Below are 26,114 nucleotides of genomic sequence, written 5' to 3'. Positions count from 1 at the left end.
AGGGCAAACAAAATTCTTTCTAGGTAGAACAAAACATTATAATGTTAACCAAAATTTGACTCTATTATAAGCTCAAATTGGATCCAGATATAATTCAAGTCTTCCAGATACAGGAAGTATGGCACCCAAGGTTTTAAATAATTTTGAAAATTGCAACTAAAGCCTAAAAAGCTTTCTTGTTAACTGTTCATTTTTCAAGGTTACATCACTCATTCAAAGTTCTGCAAAGCAGATTCTAGCTTTGGGAAAAACAAAATTGGCTAACTTATACTGTATATTCCAAAGTGGACAATTGTTTGGTCAATAAACCATGAAATCCAACATATAGGAAAAAATGGTAGTTGAATTACTGGGTACCATCTTTTTCGATATCCGAACTACATGAGCACCTGGAAGGATGTCAATTTGCAAGTAAAACATGAATGCGGTTAAACAAGACTGACACACAGTCACTAAAAAGAGGTGTAAAAATTTGTATGTTCTATTTTCTAGATTTTTTGCCTACACTCTCTTGTAATCACAGATGAAACACCTCACTGTGGCAATGAGACAGAACACTAAGGTTTCTGAGGCTACTGCTTAGTGTTAGATGTATTTAGCTTTTGAAGTGGTAACCTACTAAAAACATCTCCTTCCCACTCGTTTATCACGAGTGATCGCACTTTCCACCCTATTATTATTTCACTTGGTTTTTTCATTCCTGTCTTTTTTATTTCTTTGTATGTAGTGTATTATTACTTTGTTGATTTTGTTTAATTTCTCATTAGGGTTAGGGTTGGCACTTCTTCTTTTGCTTCATTTCTCACTTTAAGTCTTTCTGAATGTTTTACCATAAGCTCACCAACAAAGCTACCATTAAAACATCTAGTGTTAGTTGTCTTTGTGCTTTTGTGATTGGCCACAGCTAAAATGTCACAAACTCTTTGTTTGACACCAACTGAATGCTACTGTATATGTGACATTATCTATAAAAGAAGAACACTGATTAAAAGAGATCTTCAGAATCTGTAATTTATTATTCACTCCTCTGAAGATTCTTCATTAGAATGACAAAAAAATGGATATTTTATTTACTTTTCTTTTTGTAGCAGCACCAATCCTTCACTCTGACAGAATTAGCTTACCCCATGTAGCGTCACGGGAAATGTCTGTAATACTTAGTCCAATCGAGGGATTGAGGGTAACAAATTAGGAGCAGCTAGCTATGTTTAAACACCATTTATATTTTTAATCCATTGTTTTTTAATGTCATTTTTGAGAACCCACTGTGGTGGTTGTGTTTTTTTTTTTTTGTTCTCCCAAGTCATTTTTCAATTAGAAGACAATGTATGCTGTCATTAGAGTGAATATCCCTTATATAAAAGTGAAATAAAACAAAGAGGCATACGCCATGTTATTCTTACTTGGTTGACACCTTTATCCAAAGAACTTACATCGTTTGAGGTTTAATTTGTTATGTTGCTTTTATTTTTCTAACTGGGGTATAGGCAGGTGAAGAGACCTGTTCATGGTCACACATTGTCAGTGGCAGCATTTGAACCCACAACATCAGGGTTTGAAGTCCAAAGTCTTAACTACTACATCACACTGCCTGCCATATTAGCTTGGTTATCCTAGGTGTTGTGTTGTTTTTGTCTTCTGGATTTTTTTTTAAGAAGCTGGAGGAACCGTACAGTTGCTTAGACTATATAATCTGCTAGTGAGACTGCGTCTCCAGTACTGTGTGCAGCTCTGCTCACCATCCAAATGAAAGACTAAGTAGCACTTGAAGCTGTGCAGAGGAGAGCAACCAGGTGCATCCCAGGATTTAAAGACATGTCCTACACCTTTTTTACAGTGGCTGGAGTGCCAATCCTGCCACCAAGCCCCAAGCTTTCCTTGCAAGTTGGAAGAACACTTCCAGGGTCAGATGCAGTTTAATGTCATATTCAGGATGGGTATATCCGCTGGGTAGGCTGAGAATTGCAGTCCCATGGGACTGTTTGGGGTTTTTGTGTGCCGCCAGGGGAAGTTGCAGGGGATCATTATAACTTTTTAAAGGATTTCCATCTGACCTGGAAGTGCTTCCAGCAGGCAATAATGTGGCACTGGAAGTACTTCTGGGTTTGGCATAAAAGAAGCTGAGCATGGACAAGGAGGTAGAGTGTGGACAAGGCATCAACGGAGGTGCGGAAGGAGGAAAGAGATTTATTGTTGTGTCGTATTACTGCAGAAGAAATCCGGAGAACTATGGAGGTATTTTATATAATGAAAGTCTTGTATTGTTGTGTCTGGGAGTTTGAGGCACTGCTACACCCTTTGGTGGTTACTATATATATACTGTATTACGCTGCTCCAGATGAGTGTTGTTTTCTGTCTCCCATACTCTTGACTCAACGCTTGAAATGAGGCGGCTTCCTTTTATTACTGACCTGGGAGTACATCTGGAGTCACGGCCTCGCATAACAGAAGCACTTACGGGTCATACGAAAGCTTCTCAAACCAGGCCGGTGAGTTCCCAACAGCATTCCCTAGCAGCACCAACGGACCCTGACAAGGTCTTCCTTCAAAACTACATGTCACAGGCAACCCTGCAGGTGTCCAGACTGGGGCCAAACCAGAGGAGCTCTGTCATCTGTCATACTAAGGAAGGAATATTTAGAATCCTCCAATCCACCCATTTTTCTTTTATTCTGACTGGGACAGGAATCAATAACCATCTATATAGATAGATAGATAGATAGATAGATAGATAGATAGATAGATAGATAGATTTGAAATGCACTGTATATGTGTGTGTGTGTGTGTGTTTAGCTAGAGATCCAAAAAGGGAACAAATGAGTCACGTATCTTAAAATAGTTTTTTATTCCTAAGCTTTCTACAACCTATCAGGTGTAATCATTAGAAGAAAATGATTAGACATACTGTACAGCAATATATATAGTAATAGAGTTGTTGGAACAATAAGGTGGGGTTCAGAAGCTGTTGGTCATAAATCTTTTTTATTGTTTGGATGTTCTTCTTTTTAAATCTGCATATGCTGGGTTCAAGTCTAAGTGTCTGTTAATGGTGTTTTCTTTTGAGAGCCACAATTCAGTCAGCTCTATGGCACTCTTGGTATCGGCCATGAATTTTATTTTCACAGTGTCCCAGGTAAGCATGTGTCTGGTGGAACTTGTATGTGTGTGTATCGGAGACTGTGGGTCTTTCCTTCTGATGGCATTGTTATGTTTCTGTATATGTGTTGTGAGTCTTTTAGATGTTTGTTCCATGTATACTCTGGGAATGCACTGCATGGAATGCTGTAAACTGTGTTTCTTGTCATTGAGGTTGATTTTTTGTTTTTGGCATTGAACAGGATAGTCCATAAAGTGTTTGCCGGTTTGTCCACTATCTTAATCCCAGATCTGGACAGTGTGCGTGCTGTACTTTCTGACGCGCCACAATGATGAGGGAGGGTGTGGTAAGTGTGGTGAGGGACGAAGTTGGAGTCAAATTTTTGCTGGTATCTGGAGTGTCTTCTATATAGGTGTCACTTAATAAATGTCTTGGGGTAGCCGTTTGATGTGAACAGACGAAAAAAGATAATGTGTTTCATTCTAGCCAAAGTATCTAGTGTTGAAAATTCAACAGGGCTAAGTACAATATTGATGAGACAAAAAGATGTACTCTTAGACAAAAGCTGTAATTCCATTTGACAATTAAATTGATATCTAAATTCATTGACAAGAAAATGTTGTACGCACATTGTGGTCTTCGGATTCCGCTACAAAACCTTGTGCTTGCTGATGATAATTACCTCACCCCTGAGCACTCGTGCTACCTCATCGGAAGTGTACTCCCCGCATCAATGCTGGTTTTCAAGTTGTTCCCCTCTCATTATAACCCCTCTTTGCAATATAGCCTATATTTTAAGTTAAACCCATTGCAAGGTACAATCAATTCAGACATTTTTTTATGATTACCAAATAAATAGACAATTTTATTTATGTAGATTTGCAGTATAAATACATATTTGTGTGTCTGCTTTTCACTTTTAACAAATAATAAAAGCCTAAAATTACCTCTGCAAAACAATATACTGTATACAAATTAATTACCTGTTTGTTACATTGATCTCAAAAAACCCTGAAGAACCAGAGAACAGATTTCATCTGTTCAACTGAGTGTTTCCTAGAAGCAGAGATTAAATTCTTTGCTTCTTTTTCTTACGTTTCCTAGAAATGTGTCATGAAATAAGATTCAACTTTTATCCTTAGCTCTACCCCTTGGCTTTTCTTTTCATGTACTGGAAGCCCACAGCCTTTCCTCTTTCATTATGTTGCTAGACAATATTAATGCTAATAAAGTAGTAATCACATGGTGGGAGGGGTGTGGTAATAAAGGAGGAGCTAACTCTTCTCTTAAACATTATGTCTGTGATTACTGAATATGTTATATGATTATACTTTTTGGATATCCTTGTCTGCCTTCTTGTTTGATTGATGTATATCTCCTTGTTTCTTATAACTTGCAGACAACAAATTTATTGTACTTTATTTATCAGAAGAATATATCAGAATAAGTGTCAAATTGGAAAGCAGGGGTTGAATACACAAAAGTCATCTTATCTTTTACCAGTGTCATTATGGCTAACCAAGATTAATATCGAAAATAAATGCAGTTTGCATCCAAAATCTTTTTCCAAAAAAAAAATTCAGAAGTTGCTAATACTCTGACAGGTTTAATTAAACCAAACTGTGAGATGTGCTTTTATATAATGGATATTGTAATGTCACAGGTCACATGACATAGGTGCCACATAGTATCGTAGCTACCAAAAGATGATGGCACATGGAAATCAAAATCAGAAATGGCAGCAACCATAAGAAAACATGTAAAGAAAATGTTGATATAATGACATCACTGAAATAACAATTAAAAAATATAAATGAATGAAAATAAAAATGATTAAAACCTTGAAACAAACACAAAAGCAAACACAATGAAAATATTAAACACATTGATTAATGTTGCTTACATATACAATACACTCCTGATCCTTTATCTCAGTATGTGACTGTAATGTGTTCAAGAAGGAGTGAAGAAACCTGCTATTTAAGTAAAAATATAAATGCAAAATTAGCCTGCCAAAATCTAATTACTGTGCCACATGTTAGAGGTTTGTAAATATATTAAAATTATATTATACATATAAATGCAGACTGTGATATTAGTCAATTAACCAGTACCACTACCAGGAACAGCTAACGTGACATCGGTTTTGAGACTTGTCCATGCCCTTGTCTTTTGAGCTATGTAGGCTTATAATAGTGCCAATGTATTTTTTAAACAATATAAAAGAAAGAAATATCAGATTGAAATATTTAAAAACTGCGGTGGGTTGGCACCCTGCCCGGGATTGGCTCCTGCCTTGTGCCCTGTGTTAGCTGGGATTGGCTCCAGCAGACCCCCGTGACCCTGTGTTCGGATTCAGTGGGTTGGATAATGGATGGATGGATGAATATTTAAAAAGTCAGTTTTCATTAATAAATTTCAACAGTCAAGCTGAAAACAACAACAAAAGGGCTACTGGGTGCCAATACATGATAAATCACACACAGATTACATCCACCCAAAGAGGCAGTGCAAGCAAGTCGATACGCTGGTTGAGACCCACATGGAGTGTCAATGGTGAGATATGACACAACAGCCTGATGATGCCAAACCAAACTCTTCAGTCACCACATTACCAGTAATATATGACTTTATAATTCAAGTGTGTTCCTAAGTAACCTTAAAAATATTCTAATAAACCTCATCCATCCATTCATTTTCAAACATTCGTAGTCCAGTTCAGGGTTATGGGTCATCCAGTGCACGATTATTCACACAAGTCTGCCGAGACTAAGCAAAGGAGACCACACGTAAGGCTTGTAGAAGAGGCCAGGGATTCACATATTTATGTGTTTCTCCCCTCTTGTTCTGAAGCCCTTGTCGCATTGGAAGATCAATGATCCCTGGTTACCTTCGCCAACCTGTCCACTTTGACCATCCACCTTTCAAAGCGGCTTCAATCAATTCTTGAGTTGTCTAGGATGACAATGAGTGTAACACAATTTGCAATTGATTTAGTATGTTAATAGGGTATGCCTGCCTCATTTCAACCTGCATTAAATGAGATGCTCCCATCTTGGACCTCAACTCACTTTTCTTATTTTCTTATTGTCCTTATTTTGCAGGGTGTACTATACAATCCAAAACCAAAAGACTTCATTGTGCATGACTAAATCATAATAATCAATCGGTCAATGAATCTTTATCAGTATAAATACAATTGTAATATCCACTGCCTGCGGTGGGTTGGCACCCTGCCCGGGATTGGTTCCTGCCTTTTGCCCTGTGTTGGCTGGGATTGGCTCCAGCAGACCTCCGTGACCCTGTGTTCGGATTCAGCGGGTTGGAAAATGGATGGATGGATATCCACTGCCTGTCTTTTGAAGTTTTTGGCTTGATTTGATGTTATTCATCCATTTCACACACTAAGGACTTCATTTCAACCCTCAGATTGCATCTTATCCGTTGTTTTGTGTTCACCGATCACACAAAAACTTCTGAAAAAACGTTTAAGAAATTTTTCATGCATGTTTGCTCCAACATAAAATATCGACAATTTGATGTTTCAAAAATGTAATCAGAGAAAGGGTGCTATAATGAGAGGGCAACCCAAAAACTGCAGATTGTTCCAAAATGGCCAACTAAAAATCAAGGCTACATGGTGCATAAATAATTTAATCTTAAGGGTGTGTTCTTACTCCTACTCTCTTCAGTTCTTGCATGGACTGAGTGTTGGGCAGGGTCATGGGGTCCAGCGGCTGTGGGACATCTGTTGATGAAGATTCACTGATGTTGACTTTGCTGACGATGCTGTGACCTTCGCGGAGTCGACAGAAGCTCTGATCGGGGCTCTCGAGAGACTAAGTAAGGAGTCGGAGTGTCTGAGCTTGCAAGTGTCCTGGATAAAAACCAAGATCCAGGGCTTTAATGACCTCTTGGGCACAGCCATCATCAGTGTGTCTGTCTGTGAGGAGAGAGTGTCGACCTTTTCGAGAGGTTTACTTACCTACAAGTGATATTCATGTCTCTGGGGACTCTTCCTATGAAGTCAGTAGACAGATTGGCAGAGCATGAGGGGTCATGAGGTCGCTGGAAAGGGGTGTGTGGTGCTCCCGATATCTATGCAAAAGGACGAAGGTCCAAGTCTTTAGAGTCCTCCTGGTGCTTCCTGTCTTGCTATATGGTTGCGCGACATGGATGCTATCCAATGACCTGAGACGAAGTTCATGCACTTTGAATGCATATTATTGTGGATACAACTTAAAATCTAGACTTGCAAAGTATTTTTAGTAACATATTTAAACAAACAAACAAACAAACTAAAAAGTTCAATTGAGAAATGCCATTGTAATGGGGGTGGGGGGGTACCCCAAAACCAAATTATGACAGGTAGACATGATGGTTTCACCACACACACATTTATTTACAATGTTTACAAGTATTTAGTGAGCACAAACCCAGTGCCCCAGCACCAATCACCCTTTAAGTCCTTGGCCACACAACACAATACCTTCTCTGTCTCTTGTCTGCCTCCACTCCTCTCCACCCAGCTTCATCCTCTTCCACCCAACTCTTGCCATTGAATGGAGGGAGGCGGCCCCTTTTATACACCCCCCCGGATGGACTCCAGGTGCTTCCTGAGGAGCACCCCTGTGTGGTGAAAGCTCTGGCTGTGTACCCGGAAGTCCTCCGGGTGTCCCCAATCCTCTTCCCCCCAGCACTTCCGGGTGTGGTGGAAGTGCTGAGGTCCAGGGCTCCCAAGGCATCGGGGCACCCTCTGGCGGTGACCACGGGCCCCTACAGGGTTGAGCTTCCAAGCTCTGTACCCGTGGCCCCCAATAGAACCAGGGCGGTCGCCCCCTCATGTTCTGGAGGAGGCACAAGCCCTCCTCCCGTCCTCCTGAGCATCCCGGCTGGGCATGAACCCCAGCTGGGTGCCACAGTGCCCCATCGCCAGCGAAGACAAATCGGTTGGAGCGACACAACCCGTGAGGGTGGTTCAACCCCGAAGTGGGTCCTACTCTTTGTCCAGGGTCCACTCTGGCACCCTGGAACTCTCCTCTGTTCTGCGCCGTTCGCGCCTTTGTAGCCTCCTTCGGTTGTGGGGTTGCCCCATCGCCAGCGATGTGTCCTCCTGCCAGACGATCTGTCCGATGAGGGCCGATTTCCCACGAAGCAGGTCCTACTGCTCGTCCCGGGTCTAGTAATGTAACACACCGAAACAAGGGGGCAGAGCCGCTGCCTGGACACCCTTCCCTGTCATCCCTCTGTGCCACGCACTGAAAGCCTGTTCGGCACCCCCTCCGCGGGTTCCGTGTCCCTCCAGATGATGACACTGATGGGACCATCTGCATTCCTTTCTTTTCCGCTGACTTTGGGGAGTGGCCCTTCTCTCGACATGCGCAACCAGCTGCACGTCCCTTCCTATCGGAGGAATCGGCATTCACCCCTCGATACCTCCTATCAATCTTGGACGCCCCGATGGTCTGGGTCTGTGCATGGGAAACGCACAGATCCAAGCCTATCTACGTCCATGCAGAACAACGGGAGACTACCGCGGGCTCGTGGCGTTGGGCGCTAGGATCCAGGGCACTCATCAACCCCTGTCCTCTCTGCCCTCTCGCTGTTGCTCCCCTCACCTTGCAAACAGCCTGCACTGTCGCATCCGCTGTTGGAGACCCACCGACATGGTTCCGATCACGAATGTCATGAGCCCCTTTGGTGGGATCTCCCTTATCCTTTACGGGGATGGCCTCACTTACCTTCCCCGCTGCATCCCTCTGGCTGAAGACTCCAGAGCCACGCCAATCCGCCCACTGTCGCAGCATCATCACGGACGTGGCCGCCTTCACCTCCAGCTCTTTCAATCCTCTACGGAGGACGCGTATCACCTGGAACAGCGACTCAGCGCACTGGAGGCATTCCTCCAACTCACACAGAGCCGCTAGCAAGCACAGATCATCAGTCGCCGGCTGCCTTACTTTTTTGTCAGGCATATCTGCCGGTTGCTCTCTGAGGGGCCTTCCCATAGGCCCCGTCGGATCCTTCCTCGGCCCGGGATGGACATTCCTTGGGCCTGCCTCCATCCAATCATCGGCGGACATGCAAGACACACCGACCAATCCCGTGCCTATCCCATGGAGGGACTTCCAGTCCGCTGCCATTTTGGCTCTGTTTCCTTATCTCCTGGTGCGGCGACGTGCCTCCGAAGAGCCGAGCAGCTGCTGCGGCCTGTCGAGCTGCAGCGACTCCTTCCTCATAGCATCACGTGCTCCCGCCTCTGCGCCGACAACAGCCTGAGAATCGGCATTCCGTTGCCACTGATGCAGACCCAGGCAGTCCCTGCCTGCAACACAGAAGGTAAGTTTGCCCCCGCAGGGCCGATCACCGTTGGGCAGGGCACTTACCTTCTGGGTCTCATCACTCCGTGGCGCCGTCCTCGCCATGCTGCCATCCCGGATATCCTCAGCGACAGTGTGCCTGCTGGAGCCTGCTGCACTCCGGCAACGTCTTTGATCGTTTCCCCGCACGAGGGGAATATGGCCGTTTGGTGGACCGGTGGCAGTCCGTGAGGTGATTCGCTCACACGGGGTTGTGCGCGTGTGTGGGCTGACCTGCTGCTCTGGACTGTCCACAAAATTATTTGTTTGGGGTCCCTGCCTTGTAGCAGGCAGAGAGTCCCATCTGGGATGCCATTGTGGAGACTGGCTTGGACACAAACAGGCAGACACGCTCATGTCACCCAACATACATTTATTTACAATACCTATTATTTACAAATGTCCATAAGTGTCACAAACCCCAATCTTCCCCAAAGTCCAGGCCAACCACTCTGCCTCTTCGGACTGCCTCCTTCTCTCGTTCTTGCACCTTGTCCTGCTTCCACCCGACTCCAGCCTCGAATGAAGGGAGGTGGCCCCTTTTATCTGTACCCGGATGTATTCCAGGTGTGCACCGGCAATCCCGCGGACACGCCCCAGTGTGGTGAAAATGCCGGCTGTCCTCCCGGAAGCAATCAGGGTGTTCCCTCTCTTCTTCCCCCCAGCACTTCCTGGTGTGGCAGAAGTACTGGGGTCCAGGGTCCTTCAGGCAGGGGGACGCCCCTTGGCGGTGACCATGGGCCCCTACATAGTTGGGCTTCCATGCCCTGTACCCGTGGCCCCCAATACAACCAGGGCAGACGACCCCTCGCGGTCTGGAGGAGGAATGAGCCCTCCTCCTGTCTTCCTGGGCGTCCCAGCCGGGCATGAGCCCCGTCCAGGTGCCACGATAGATAGATGCTATGACTGATAATCCTCAAGTCTGGTAAGAAGAAGAAATGTGAACACACGGGTTAAATAGATAATCTGTGAATAGTGTAGTCTTGGGTTAAATGCCACTGAATGACCAAGGGTGAACCTTAGTGGCTGAAGCCTCAATTGCCTAGTGTTTTCATACCCTTTCTCAACATTGCCAAAAATTCAATTAAAAGGGCAGTATCTTATGATTATGAATATTATGTTTAAGTGCTTGCTGTGTTCACTGTATGTAGATAGATAGATAGATAGATAGATAGATAGATAGATAGATAGATAGATAGATAGATAGATAGATAGATAGATAGATAGATAGATAGATAGATAGATAGATAGATAGATAGATAGATAGATAGTTTTAACACCCACCAGACAGACTTCTCACTTGGCAGTCACAGTCACAGTGAGGCGCTAATGTATACAGACATATTGCTGTTGGTATAAAGGAGCCTTTCATAGTGTTTCTTGACACACTTCTGCTTAATGATTCTTTGGCTGAAAGTCCTCAGTGTTAGTGTGTTAGTGTTAGGATGTGTAGCATTGTCCGTAATGGCACTCAGTTTTGCTTTAATTCTCTCATTTGCTACAATCTCCAGGCGTCCAGAGTGTGTCCTATAACTGAGCCTGCCGTTTTTATTAGCTTGTTGATTTGTTGATTCTCTATTGAACTGATTTTATCAGCCCAGCACACCACAGCATAGAAAATCGCACTGGCCATCACAGAGTTGTAAAACTTGGAAAGGAGCTTGCTCTGCCCTTTCTTATATAGTTTCTCTGTGTTATGAGGATCCATTTATGAAATCACAATAAACCAGGAAATGCAAAGAAGCAGCATTACTGGATCTAACCAAGCAAGGAGTTACCAGAATTATGGAATCCAATCATACATAAACAGAGTACATTCTCAAACTCTGAGTGCAGACTAATTGATAGAGATGTAGTGTAGATGATGGATGGAGTAGCCTGCAATGACATAAGCATGAACATTTAAAAAAACATCCTGGAAATATTTACTCTTGAACATAAAACCATAAGAAATTTTACAAGAATTTGGAGACCATTCAGTATATGAACCCCCTTTATTTGGTTAATTTTGTATTCACATTTATCTGTTTAGCAGACACTTTTATCCAAAGCAATTTACAAACAGGTCAACATAATCGAGTAAATATTAGTTTGGGGGACTGTTTGGGAAACAGGTGTTACAGGACAGGTTTACAAAATTGATCACCACAAGTGCTCAGAACAAAATGCAAGCGAGTTACAATTCCTAGGTTACCAACCCCAGCGCTAATATCAATCAGTCAGTCATTTTCCAACCCGCTATATCCTAACACAGGGTCACAGGGGTCTGCTTGAGCTAATCCTAGCCAGCACAGTGCGCAAGGCAGGAACAAACCCCGGGCAGGGTGCCAGCCCACCACAAGCCACACACACACACACACCCACACACCAAGCACACACTAGGGACAATTTAGGATCACCAATGCACCTAACCTGCATGTATTTGGACTGTGGGAGGAAACCAGAGCACCCGGAGGAAACCCACCCAGACACGGAGAGAACATGCAAACTCCACGCAGGGAGGACCCGGGAAGCAAACCCAGGTCTCCTTACTGCGAGGCAGCAGCGCTACCACTGCGCCACCGTGCTGCCCAGATAATATCAGTTAGACAAAAATTCACCAAAGACGAGGGTCTTCAAACACTTTGACCATTAAACACATTGAGGGGGTCAGAAGTTTAAATGGAGATGGGCAGCTTGTTCCACCAGCATGGAGCTACACGTGAAAAGAGCCTTGACTGGGATTTGATGCCACGCAGAGGTGGCATCACCAGATGCTATTCATTAGTAGACCCGTGTGATTGAGGAGCAGCTTAGGTCCTCACAAGTATCTCCATATATACTGTACAGGCAACCATCATGGATTTGTGTCACTATGGGGAGCCAATGAAATAATTTGAAAAGAGGAATGACATGTGCCTGCCTCAGCTAACATTCCACTACATTTTAAACCACCTACAGCGGCTTGGTGGCACATGTCAGTACTGTACTCCTGCCGGCAGAGAGTTGAAGTAGTCCAGACGTGACAAGACCAAAGCCTCAACTAGGAGTTCTGCTGTAGACACAGTTTGATCTTGTGGATAAGGTACAGAGAAAAGAATTAGCGGCCGTTGGCGATAATGAGCCAAATTGAACAGGGATGGGCTGCTGAAAAGACAGAAGAGCTGGGATAACAAGAAGGTCATGTCTGTGCCAGGCTGAGCTGGAGATGGCGTTCCTTCATGCAGGTTGCAATTTCAGTAAGACATGCAGAGATCCTAACTGATACTATAACAGTGAAGCTTTTCTTACATGTCATCCAGACATTTCTAAAAGTTGTCAAGGTTTCTGCTTCAACTGCGTGTCTTGGTAGTTTGTTCCAGACTCTTTACCTGAGCAACACAAGATGCTTCAGCTCGTTTCATACATACCGTATATACTCGAGTATAAGTCGGGTCTTGAAACCCGTAAAATTGATCATAAAATCAGACCCCGACTTATATGCCCGTTCAAAAATTCTGACTTAATTTTTTTTTTTTTTTACATCTTCTTGCCTCCTCCAATCTCTCATCAGTTTCTCAGACAAATCGAATTTTGTTGCAGAAGTGCAGTTACCAATTTCTTTCACCACTTCAACAACTTTTAATATAAAACCAGCTTGATATCTTCTTCTGATCGAACGCTCCATCATAGATAAGGTATTGTTGTAATAAAGGTAAATAAGGGTGTGAGATACAAAACACGAAACAGTGCAAATGACGCTTTGGAATAGTTCAGGTATTACCGTGTGGTCATGTGGGCACAATACATAAAAAAAAAAAGGCACTGTGCCCCGTGGTTACTCTCTCAGGTGGGCATTAACATATCATAATCTCTTGGACCAATAGTGTGAGTTTTACGCATTCGACTTATACAACCAACATTATAAAATACCAGAACTTATTCGGTAAAATCAAGTCCCGACTTATCTGCGGGAGAACTTATCCACGAGTATATACGGTAACTTTAGTGTGTGAGAAAGGCATGAAATAGGGTGTTACTTTCTACGGCTGTAGGTAGTTGAACAAAATGGACAAACACACACACAAAGCTATGGCGGAAATAGAAGCAGGTTAATCAGCTTGTACAATCCAAAGCATTTGTAGTTACAGAATTAAAAATCTGGCCACTACGCTGCCATTTTGAAATGGATGTGTATATGCAGACAATAAAAAGATGCTGTTTATTTCACCTTTTTTGGTTTATTATCACTGCTTCTGATTCTTTCTAATGCACAGTTTTGGAGTTTAGCAACTAAACATTCCACAGAATACTGTATGGTGTAGAATTGAGTCTATATACGTATATAAAAGCCAAATACCACTGACTCACTCATCTCAAAATCTCCCGAACCATGAGGACTTGTGACTTGAAATTTGGAGTGTAGGTTACCCTTGGCCCATAGGTGCTCGCTAAGAAACAGTTTTAAAAATTTCATAGTCCAAGCACGTTCTGTCTGTATGTCTGTCCGCTTTTCACGAGAGAATTACTAAACGGATTTAGATCTGGTTGTTTTCTATAATTTGCTTGAACTTTCCAGTTGATTTTGCGACTTCTCTCATCAAGCTAAGTACCATGGTTCGCTTGCGGCACCGATGTATTTATGCAAATCCAAGAGAGTGGCTGTGGGCCGAGAGCTGGGGGGCGGGGCCTTCCTCATTCACTCGCCAGCCTCTGTTTGAGTTGGTCTACATCTCGCCACATGTTGGAGTGCACCTTGCCTCCGCTTAGCTAGCGGTACCCGTTTGTTCAACAGACATTATCAGCTGCAGATTGTTAAGGAGTAACGTTTGATAATTTTGAGAGAGAGATCAGAGCTTCATGTGTTTTAGAGGATAGTTGCTGATTGCCAGAGATATCACGGCCACATGCTCTTCTCCTCATGCGGAGAACGCTTTCCCGTCAGAGCTGAACATGATCAGATATAGTGCCAACGTCTATTGATTTTTAAAGTTTGTCCTTTTTCATTGCTATGTGGGTGAAGCCACGGGGTACAGCTAGTCTATAATATACATAAAATTTGATTTGATATTTCTTTTGTCACAGTGTTTGCAACAATATATGTCATCATCTATAACTGTATATTATCAAATGATAAGTCGTCACCTTATACACTGGATTTCACAGAATACGCATGAAATGCAAGGACAGAACACTGCAGTATTACTCCATCATATATTCTCATGCTATATAGTGTACAGTTTACATTGTCGCATACAGAGGCTAATGATTATACATTTTTCCAAGCATGTTGAGTGTTCCATATGCTGCACACCTTACTCAATACAAACACAGCCTGAATGCAGAACTGTGTGCGGCCTTTAGAACTTCAGGCGACCATCTGATAGAGCAGGTCTGCCTCTCCAGAGCAAATATTGGCACAAGTGCGGCCAACAGGATGTCCGATAAGAGCACAGACCCAGCGTCTCTGGATTTCCAAGATACAATTAAACATGACTGATGTTTTTACTTGTTTGTTTGTTTTTAAAAGGAATGTACACATTGTAATGGAAACAAGTGAAATACAAGCACTGCCCAATTTCTGTCAGATGTCTCTGTTACATGTGGGACATATAGAACAGGGGCAGTCGTCAGTATCTGAATGCTCTAGGTGTCCAACATAGAAATTAATAATAATAAAAAAAAAAAAACAGCTTGTCCACTAAACTGAAAAAGCTTACCAAAAGAGTACCCCCCCGTCACCCCAACAGGTTCACTTCAATGATAGTCACCAGCTGATAATTCAATTATTATGGAAAATTATTTTAAACAGCAGCAAATGTAGGAAGTTCAATTTTTTTCCTGTTTCTGCCATCACTATCAGTCGAGCTATTGATAAGATGTCTAAATTTACTGCAGAATAATTCTGCAGGAAAAGATAAAAGGTTGCTGAATAAAATATGAGGCGAAGGCTGTAAATTGTACCAATGCATATCATTTCATTCAAATGTAGGAGGCAATTACCATCTGCTATACTCATCAGTTCCCTCCTTTATGACTTAATTATATGTTTAATGCTATCAGATCAAGGAAAGGGCACAATAGATGAATGAGAGAGGGAAACAGAAAAGATTCAGCAACAAGACAAAAGGCAGATGAAAAGTAACATAAAGAATAGAATTGATTTCATTTGTTGAAGAAAAAAGTTAATTTAAATACTATATTCCCCCATCTTCTTTGCTCTCCTGAGATAATAAAAAAGCATGTGTTTGCTGATGTGCTTCATACTATTGGAACAAAAGCAGTTTAGTTTCCGAAAACTGGAAGTCTTTTTTTTTTTTTTTGGTATGCGTTTTTTTTTTATCTCGCACTTCTGTTTTTCAAAAAGAAATAGGGGGCTTGCTTAGTATTAGAATCTACGGCAGCCCACCTTGTTTCTCATATCACAGAAGTGATGACAGCAACAGCCGATAATCTCAACCGGCCCATGAAGGAGCTCGCAGCTCACTCGCCGACGTCTGCTTTAACTGGCAGGCGTATTAAGGGACCTGCTGCAACACCGCGTTAATATTTGTAGGGTGTAAATAGCCAAAAGAGCATATGTTAAATAAATTCGGCTATACTCGTGATCAGCAGGTTTCAAAACTCTATATTATATGAGCCTTCTCCTTAAATATTATAGCAGCGAGACCCAAAGTAGCTCCAGATCGCTAACATCTGCAATATTCGTTTAGTACCACAATAAGGATTTGGTTGTCGCTCTAACTGCTTGCCAGTTTGCTGAACTACTGCTTTGTTTTATTTGGACCCACTTTCTTACCAAAGCTGTTGCTTTACCTTTATATTAATCAACATCTAGAGCCTCAGTCCGGTAATGATTGGTTAAAAAGAGTATGCTTCCGTCCATTATTTGAATCTGCTTAGGTCCAATTGCGGGTTTTGAAAGGCGGGGCTTATCCGGTAAGATTGGGCTGGAACGGAGACCGTGGGCGGGGACTCAGTGCGTCACAGCAGCGCGTCCCAAAAGTTCAGTCCTGGTGGCTTCGGTGTGGCTGTAGGTTTTTATCCCGACCAATTTTTCTTTTAATTGGACATCTACGCTAATCAAACAAGTTGTTACTTCCCAGCTTGTGTGATTTGTATCAATCTAGAAATTATAAATTACTTCTGCTAAATATTTACTAAATGATGCAGACGTTTGCGTGTTAGAAGAATGCAAATTCAATATTCTGCTTTTAAATATGTTCTTTTTTTTAATCTTTCTGGTTATTTATACCATTATTTACTAATAAGCACACAAGTGGGTGCCACTGGAATAGCTGCCCTTTAGCATTCACTGTTGTTTGCACGGGTGTGCTTGTCATTAGTTGTCAGTGTTCGGATATAATTAAAACAGCAAACTCCACAGAAAAAGTGAATTTAAAAGAAAATGACTTAATGAGCCGAGCATCTAAAGATATGTCAAAAATACAAAGATGTATTGTAGATTCTTATACAGTGGATTCAAAAAGTATTCAGAGTCACTTTCTGCGCACTTTATTGTGTTGTATGTTTAAGTGTAAACTGATACAGTTGCCATGTTTTCCCATCAATCTACATTCAATAATCCATAATGACACGGTGAAAACATATTTTCAGAAAGGTTTGCAAATTTATTAAAAATCAAAAACTGAACTCTCTCATTCATATAAGTATTTGGACCCTTTGCTTTGGCGCTCCAAATTTTGCTCAGGTGCATCCTGTTTGCTTTAATTCTTCTTGACATGCGTCCAGAACGTGATTAGAGTCCACTGTGGCAAACTGAATTGACTGGACATCACTTAGCCGTGTATAGAAGGTCCATAATTTACACTGCGTGTCAGTACAAAAACAAAGCCATGAAGTCCAAGGAACTCTCTGCAGACTTCGGCAATCAAATTGTGGTGAAGCACAGATCAGGACAAGGTTGGGAAAACACTTCTAAAGCTCTGAGTGCTCACAGGAGCAGAGTGACCTCAATACTGGTGAAATTATAGAAGTTTGCAACCGCCAAGTCTTTTATTAGAGTTGGTCATCCAACTAAGCTGAGTAACCGGTCATGAAGGGGCTTGGACAGGGATGTGACCAAAAACTCAATTGTCAGTATAACAGAGCTTCAGACATTTATTGCTAAGATGGGAGCACCTGTAGAAAGCACAAGCATGTCAGCAGCACTTCATCAATCAGGCATTTTTAGTAGAATGGCTAAACGGAAGCCACTCTTGAGTTAAAGGCATTAGACAGCCCACTAGGACTCTGAGAGCATGAGAGTACAGATTCTTTGGTCTACTGTGACAAATGATTGAATTCTTTGGGCAGAACTCCTAGCACTATGTCTGGTGAAGACTGCTCATCACTTGCCTAACAACATCCCTACGGTGAAGCATGGTGGAGGCAGAGTCATGCTATGGGGGTGATTCTCAGTGGCAGCGACAGAATTGAATGCAGCCAAACACAGAGAGATCCTTGAAGAAAACCTCCAACTCAAATTGATGCAATGCTTCACCTCTCTGTCGACAATGACATGAAGCATACAGCCAAGGCAACAGAGGAGTTGTCTCTGACTGTCCTTGAGTGGCCTTGCTCAGCCCAGACTCAAACCCCATAGAACATGTGTGGAGACATCTGAAGATGGCAGTTTATAGACATTTTCCATCCAATCTAATGGAACCTGAGAGGATCTGTTGGAAGAATGGGAAAGACTGCCCAAATCCACTGTGCAAAGCTTGTAGAGATTTTCCCAAGATGATTCAAAGCTATAATTGTTCTACAAAGTGCTAACTTGTATGCAGGGCTGGCTCTACCATAGCGGCAAACTAAGCATTTACCTAGGGCAGCAAAGTTTTTACAGAATTTAGTTAACTTTAATCAACAGTGGATCTACTACTACATACTCTTGATCATGCCCAGGGGCCTGTGATGGAAAGGGGCCTGTGATGAGTCCTTTCATCGGATTGGCTGGCCCAGCGCTGTCTCAGCTGTGGAATGGCCAGTTGAGGGAGGCAGCTTGATGGCCGAGGTCTCCAGGACTCTGAACAAATCCAAATCATATTATGTGATATCAGCTCCGTGCTTGTAATATTTTTATTTTTATACTGTATTGAGGATTACTTGTGTTTTGTTCTGTGTATTGTATTGTATTGACCCCCTTCTTTTTGACACCCACTGCACGCCCACCCTACCTGGAAAGGGGTCTCTCTTTGAACTGCCTTTCCCAAGATTTCTTCCATTTTTCCCTACAAGGGTTTTTTTTTGGGAGTTTTTCCTTGTCTTCTTAGAGAGTCAAGGCTGGGAGGGGGGGGGGGGGGGGGGGCTGTCAAGAGGCAAAGGCTGTTAAAGCCCATTACGGCACTTCTTATGTGATTTTGGGCTATACAAAAATAAATTGTATTGTATTGTAAGGGGGTCTTTTGGCCAATCACCCAGCTCAATGAAACGATCAAGTGTCTGTGTGCTAAAATCACCACACAAGGTACCCGTCCATCCTGATCTTCAATATAACATCCATCTACAATTCACATGAAAGTGGATTACCACTCCCAACCACAGGTATGCAATTATGTGCTGTGACGGATGGCCGGGGCCCATGCCTGGCCGGGACGCCTCTTCACCATATATACCAGGGCGACAAGGGTAGGAGACCCATTATCTCCCCCCTGGACACTAGAAGGCAGCCTCCCTGGGTTGCAGTGGTGCCTCGGACTCCCCCAGGGCTTCATGGGGGTTGGAGTTCTGTGCAGCCCTGTTGGGTTCCAGGGGGTGCTGCAGCAGCAGCTGCTGGCCCCTTTTGGGCATTGGTCTCACCACACCCGGAAATGCAACCAGATGTTGGCAATCAGGCACCTGGAGCACTTCCGGGTACCCAATAAAGGGAGCCAGCGACCACCACTCAGGGGTCAGAATTGGGAGGAAGAGGACGAGGTTGCCAGGGAGGAGTGGTGGAGGAAGAGAAAGTGCTTTGTACTTGTGGGTTTTGGGAGTACTGTGTTTGGCACTGTGTTGTGGTTGGAGGGATTACGGGGATGACGTGTCCTCCAGCTGAAGAAAAATAAATAGTTTATTTTATTTTACCCATGCCTCCTGTGTGAATCTGTATCAGGTCGGGAGCAATATAGCGCCTTTTCTTACAGTGCATAGCAATTGCCTTCAAGACTCAGTGCTCTGGACACCACATTTTCAACTCTGCCAAGGGCAACAAAAAAGCCAGAGCTAGATGTGCTTATATGATTGATAGACTTTTGTCTTTGATTTTCAAAAACTTGGAGATGTTTCTAAAAACATGTTGTAGAAGGGGACATGAAAAAAAAGTTATTTCTCATGTGCATGTGAACCTGTCTAGTGCTTACAAGATCTTTTGCTTACGCACACAATTATATTTCTAGGGGCTCCATATATTTACGGTAGTCCTTTTCTGCTTCCACGACTGTAACTGTTTTATTGTGTAGCCTATCAGAAAGTTGACATGGACTTCATAGACCTATATCTTAAGCTGGGTCTCTCCCATAAAGACATCATTTATATGCCAGCGACCTAACATTGGTACTTCATTTCTGAACGTCATTTGAAACTAATTCTGAGCTCTAGAGGCTTGTTTCGCCAAAAAAGGTTATGGCAACATTGAAGGCATGCATGCAAAAAAGATCTCGTGAGCACACAAAACTTTCCCATGAGCTCAAGAAATAAGATTTTTGTTTTTTTGCTCATGTCCCTTTAGGGGCTCCATATATTTTTTCACTTTGTAATTATAGGTTTTTGAGAGTAGAATGTCAAATTTATCCATTTACTACCAAAATACCCGTGCTTCGCAGTGGCAAAGTACTGCTTTAAAATTTTAAATAATAAACTGAGGGAAAATATTCCAATAATTATTTGTTAAGGATCTCTTTGTATACCATGTTGTCAGTTCGCCCCTCCGGTTGTAATATGACCAAGCTGTGCGCTGAGCTTACTCTTGAGCATGCAACGTATAGTTGGCCATGTGAAAAGCAAATCAAGAACGGCAAGACCGTGTCAGCTGCGGAGCTCAGCTTGGAGCGAAATGAAGTGAATGAAATAAGGTGAATGGGAGGGGAGATGATCACGTGACCCCCCCCACCCACCCCCCCTTAACTCTCCATCCCTCCACAAACACACAAAGACAGTCTCTCGGATACCAACTCTCCTTTCGCACACCACGTCTACTAAACACTAAGAAACACTAAAGGAAAAAATACTATTTAGTAAGTAGCGCGTCTACTAAACAGTAAATCAGTAAAGGAGAAAGGACTAAACACTAAGGGAAAAGAACGGCAAGACCGCACCAGCTGCGGAGCCCAGCTCGGAGCGAAATGAAGTGAACGAAATGAGGTGAGTGGGAGGGGAGATGATCACGTGACTCCAACACCCGCCTTAACTCTCCATCCCTCCACAAACACAAGTCTCTCGGATCCCAACTCTTGTTTATATATATAGATAACTAAATCTACAACACAGTAAGGTGTGCAGAAAGTTAAAGTGTCTGAGTACTTTGTGAATCCACTGTAAATGCAAGTATTACACAAATGTACTTTTCTGAACTCTAAATGAGAGGAGAAATAAAGGACAGCTAATTAAACAATGAGAACAATTAAAATAAAAATGACCGATTGTGAAACTGGTCGGAACAAAAACCTGACACCACAGGAGGTCCACCAGGACTGAACTGGAGAACAAGAATGTAAGGAAGGGCCCATTTGCAACAGGCTAAGTAACCTCACATACATGTCATCGAGATGTGAGAGAAAATGTGCAAATTAAAGTGAACAGGACTTGAATCCAGGACTCAGAGTCTGATAGACAAGGTTTACAACAGATAAATGTTTAAATTTAAATTAGAAAATGACTTAATTCGGTACATCTGCCATTGATGCAGTGCAAATGCTGGTTATGTTCTTATAGTAATAGGACAATAAGACAGTACTCTTAATTTTAAATATTCTATCCCAGGGTTATAGATAGGACAAGTTAATGGAAGGGCTGCAAGATGGCACAGTAGTTCGAGGCATTGATTCAGAAATGGTTGTATGGATGCTTTATTTGTTTTTTCTCTGTTTATTTTAAATTTGTTGATAGCACTTGGTGAGTTTGGTATTAAACGTATTAGTCAGTTGGCAAATAAGGTTTATGAGGAGGGTTATTTTTCAAAAGAGATGTGTATATGTATATTCATTGCTATTCCGAAGAAGAAGTTTGTTAAAGTGTGAGCTACGTCATACTATTAGTGTCATGAATCAGCTAACCAAAGTGAATCTTAAGGCTGCATGGAAGAATGGTTGATGAAGTGTCAGAAGAACAATATGGTTTTATGCAAGATAAAGGAGGAAGAAATGCGATTTTTGTTCTCAGGATGTTAGCAGAAAGAGCTATTGAAATGCAGAAAGATATCTATGTATGTTTTATAGATTATGTAAAAGCATCTGATCGTGTGAGGCATGATCCATTAATTGAAATGTTGAATCTATCGATGTGGATAGGCAAGACTTATTATTAAAGAATTTATATTGGGATCAGGAAGCTGCTATTGGATTAAACTGACTTATTAGTGAGTGTGCAGAAGTGTGTCTTGTCTCCTGATCTTTTTCCATTATATACAGAAACTAGCCATCCCCCGTGGCTTCGCCCGCATAGAACTGAAACAGGACAGCAAGGAGGGCCCTGCCCAGCTCCCTACTCCTGACATCACGCTTCCCCTTCCCTTCGGGCGCGCAGCCTCTGTCTCGGATTAGCGTGAATATATTGCTCCTGCAAGCGAACTATGATTCTTAGTGCGATGAGAAAAGTCGCAAAATCAACCGGAATGTTCAAGCAAATTCTTGAAAAAAGCCAGATCTAAATCCGTTAAGTAGTTCTCTCATTCGCTAGATAAGCAGAGGTAAGATACGCCCCAAGGCTGGCTTGTGAGTGAAGAGGGCCCCGCCTCCCTCCTCTCGGTCTGCTGCGTCTCTCTCAGATTCACGCAAATAAATCGGTACCACAAGCAAACTATGATACTTAGCACAATGAGAGAGATCGCAAAATCAATCAAAATGTTCAAGCAAATTATAGAAAAAACCCAATCTAAATCCGTTAAGTAGTTCTCTCGTGAAAAGTGGACAGACAAACAGACAGACAGATGTTGGGTTTTATATGTAGAGAGATGATCATGTAGTATATCAGAGAGCTTGAAGGGATAAAGTTTGGTGGAGTGAATATGAATGATTTGCGGTACACTGATGATACAAGAAGAAGATGAAGAATAAAAACTGAAAAAACTTGTGAATGTGGTAGTAGAAGAAAGTTATTAGAAAGGTCTGGAAATCAACAGAAAGAAATCTTATGTGCTGGTATTCTCAAAGAAAACAACTAGTCCTATCTGTAAAACTTTGGTGAAAGGAGAAGCACTGGAGCAGGTGGACCAGTTTATATATCTGGGTAGCATGTTGATGGCTGATGCGAGAACAGATCAGGAGATAAAGTGTTAAATTGCCATAGCTAAGAGTGTTTTCAAAAAGATGGAATGGGTGTCATTCTCAAAAAGCGTGTCACTAATTACAGCGAATACTGAAATGTTATGTTTGGTCATCTCTTCTGTATGGTTGTGAGAGGTGGACGATTAGTAAAGCTATTGTGGCATGCTTAGAAGCAGTGTAAATATGGTTTCTCAGAAGGATGATGAAAATATCATGGACTAAAAAGATTACAAATGTAGAGGTGTTGCTCTAAGCTGGAATGACTCAGGAATTGCTAGAGGGTGATTGGGAAAAGACAAATTCAGTTTGTTGGCCATGTGTTGCAAAACAAGAAATTGGTGGAATTAGTATTGACTGGACAGAAAGAGGGTAAATGGGTAGGGCGTCATCAATGATTAACGTTTCTTGGCTGACTACAAAAAGTAACTGGAATGATGACACTCGACATATTGAGGAATCTCAAATACAGAAATGAGAAAGAAGCCATAGATGCCACCTATGTCAGGATTCTGGCATGGCACTGAATGAATTTTAAATTTATTGTCAGCACTGTCTGTCATTTAATTGGGGTGTATAACAATAGAGTCTGCTGGACTGTTCCTCACAAAAGTGCCACTTCAGTCCTGACAACTATCTCAATGTGTGGTTCTGAGCCTTTACTTCACTTGCCATTGCTCACAGTATTAAAATGTTTGTTGAGCTTGGTGATGTTTCCATCCCATACTGAACTGGTTATTGCCGATCGCCCCCTGCTGCTGGAATGACTTGGGTTTCCAGCAGTCCTGAAATGATGATGTGAATGAATGGTATTGTATTTTAGTTCTGTACTTCTACAGCTCTACACTCCCTGTGAATTCACCCTATAATGGACTAGCACGTCGTCCAGGGTTGGGTTCGGCCTTGCACCTGATGCTACTGGGACAACTTCTGGTGGCCACTAAATGAACAGGACCAAGCGGCCTTAAGAATGTTACCGATAGCATGTCTCCATATTGTAGTGAAACATGCGGACCTACAGTTCTATACAACATATGGTTCATAAAGGGCAAGCTAAAGGTTTCCATTTCACCACTAAATAATACAGCTTTGCAGTGATCACATTGGTGGTGTAACATTCCTAAGTAGCGTTCCTCTGTCGGCAAGCATTTCTCTTTTGTTCTCATTGTTGCAGTCTGTATACTGAATTTTGTCTTGCATGCCTATGAGCCTTTGTGTCTGCCTGCTACTTAACTGCTCAGTCTTAAGTGCCTTCTGTGATGTGCTTGATGCTCAGCAAATGTTGCTGCTCTTTGATTCCCCTTCTTTCTATTATAGAGTTCTTCGTTATGTTTGATGGTCAATAAACACAATATTTACACTTGATAATGAATTCTGAACATGTATGTACCATGTCCTGGTGGATTATCAATAGATGGGCTTGCAGGGACTGTGTTTATAGTACAAGAAATTTTTCTGCCCACCATTAAAGTGGCCACCAGGTTGCCAAGCCCTACATTTTTTGAATTTCCAGAACATATCAGGCCATATTCAATATTACTCCTTGCTTGTCTATGTTATTCAGCATCCTGTCTGCTTATTTGTTCTCCGCCTTTTTCATTTAATCACCTTCTATGATGAAGTTGGTGTGCAGCAAATTGCACCACCTTTGTTCTTCTTCATCCTCATTATAGTGTCCCTCATCATGTCACCAACCTTTGAGATTTGCTTGACGCTAAGCAGATGTCCCTATTCTTTTTTTATTTCAACCATTTTATTCTCTTGATCACTTTTCCTTAACAAACAAAGGACTACCAATCACTTTGCAAGGCTGCCACAACCTCAATTTTTTTTGAATTTCCAGAACATCTTGCCTGAAGAAGGGGCCTGAGTTGCCTCCAAAACTTGCATATTGTAATCTTTCTAGTTAGCCAATAACAGGTGTCATTTTGCTTGGCTTTTCTCTACAGAACATAACAGGAATTAAGCTTTTGATGAAGACCAAGATAAAGATTCTAGCCCCACTAGTTCACGAGTAATCGTGTGACAAATGGTCAGACCTTAGCATTTTATATACATAGATAAGAATCTATAGATCTACAGTATTTCTATAGTATACTATTCATATATTTATAACATGATGAAAATCTTTTAAAGGGAATGTGACAATGGTAAATTATAAAATTTTCAAAAAAATATTCCTGCATTTTCTTAAATTAAAAAAAAAAAGTTGTAAAGCATCCCATTTAAGTTTTTCATTGTGGAATATAAGGCACTGTATCTTAGGAATGAAGACAGATTGCAGTGGCAGGTGGCAAGCTACAAACAGTGCTGCTGTTAGGCTATTTTGAGCCCTAGGCCAAGCTATTAGTGCGCCAACCAACTTTTTGGAGGCTAACCCATGTGCTTGGGTCACGCCCCCCTTAAGATCTTCACCCTAGGAAACGCCTAATCAGCTTTAATGGTGGTGACATCCCTGCCGAGAAGGCATTAGTGGATAAGGTATGTCAGAAAACTTCATCACAGTTCACTCCACCTTCTCGTGATGCTTGGACTGGAAGCACAGGGACAGCAGAAAGGACAGGTCAAGGAGCTCTAGATGCTGTGAAGGGTGTTTTCTCTGTTTCCTCAAGAAAGGACTGGAAGCCGTTGCCCAGAAGGGTTGATGGGAGAGAGGACAGCCCCAGTTAGGTCCACAGAAGGAAGCTCTGGGTTCCCCCTCTTTAGGCCACATGTCCCAAGGACGTACAGTTAAATGGGGAACACAGAAGAGAGAGAGCTCACCTCCTGCTGCAGCAAAACAAAGGATTTTGCCCTGTAGAGGATGTAACATGTAATCAGGGAGCAGCAGCCCACCAACAGAAAGAAAGGTCTGCAAAAGTGCATTTCTAAAACTCTAGTAGAATTTTAGAATACTAATAAGAAAGCCTTGAAGGTTACTGTCTGTTTCTTTTGTTGTTTTTAAGACAGGAATAAAGCTTATTTTATGGAAAGTATGGAAAGGTTGTGGAGTAAGATCTCTTCTCTGCGTTTGGAGCATCCCTTATAGGTTATAAATATATATAAATAGCTCTAGCATGCATTAATAAATAATACTTCTTGTTGGGATCCATAGAAGATGTGTAGGCAAGGGTGATGTGATTATAAAACTAAGGAAAAATAATTAAAATCCCACAGGTGAAACCTCAAAAATCGCTGTGTCGATTTCCTGGTAATCGTGAATTTGTCTACACATTTCATCTCCATCAAAATTCTGTTATG

The sequence above is a fragment of the Erpetoichthys calabaricus genome, chromosome 8, assembly GCF_900747795.2.
Source record: "Erpetoichthys calabaricus chromosome 8, fErpCal1.3, whole genome shotgun sequence".
Taxonomy (NCBI): domain Eukaryota; kingdom Metazoa; phylum Chordata; class Cladistia; order Polypteriformes; family Polypteridae; genus Erpetoichthys; species Erpetoichthys calabaricus.
Note: the sequence above shows the minus strand (reverse complement) of the source record.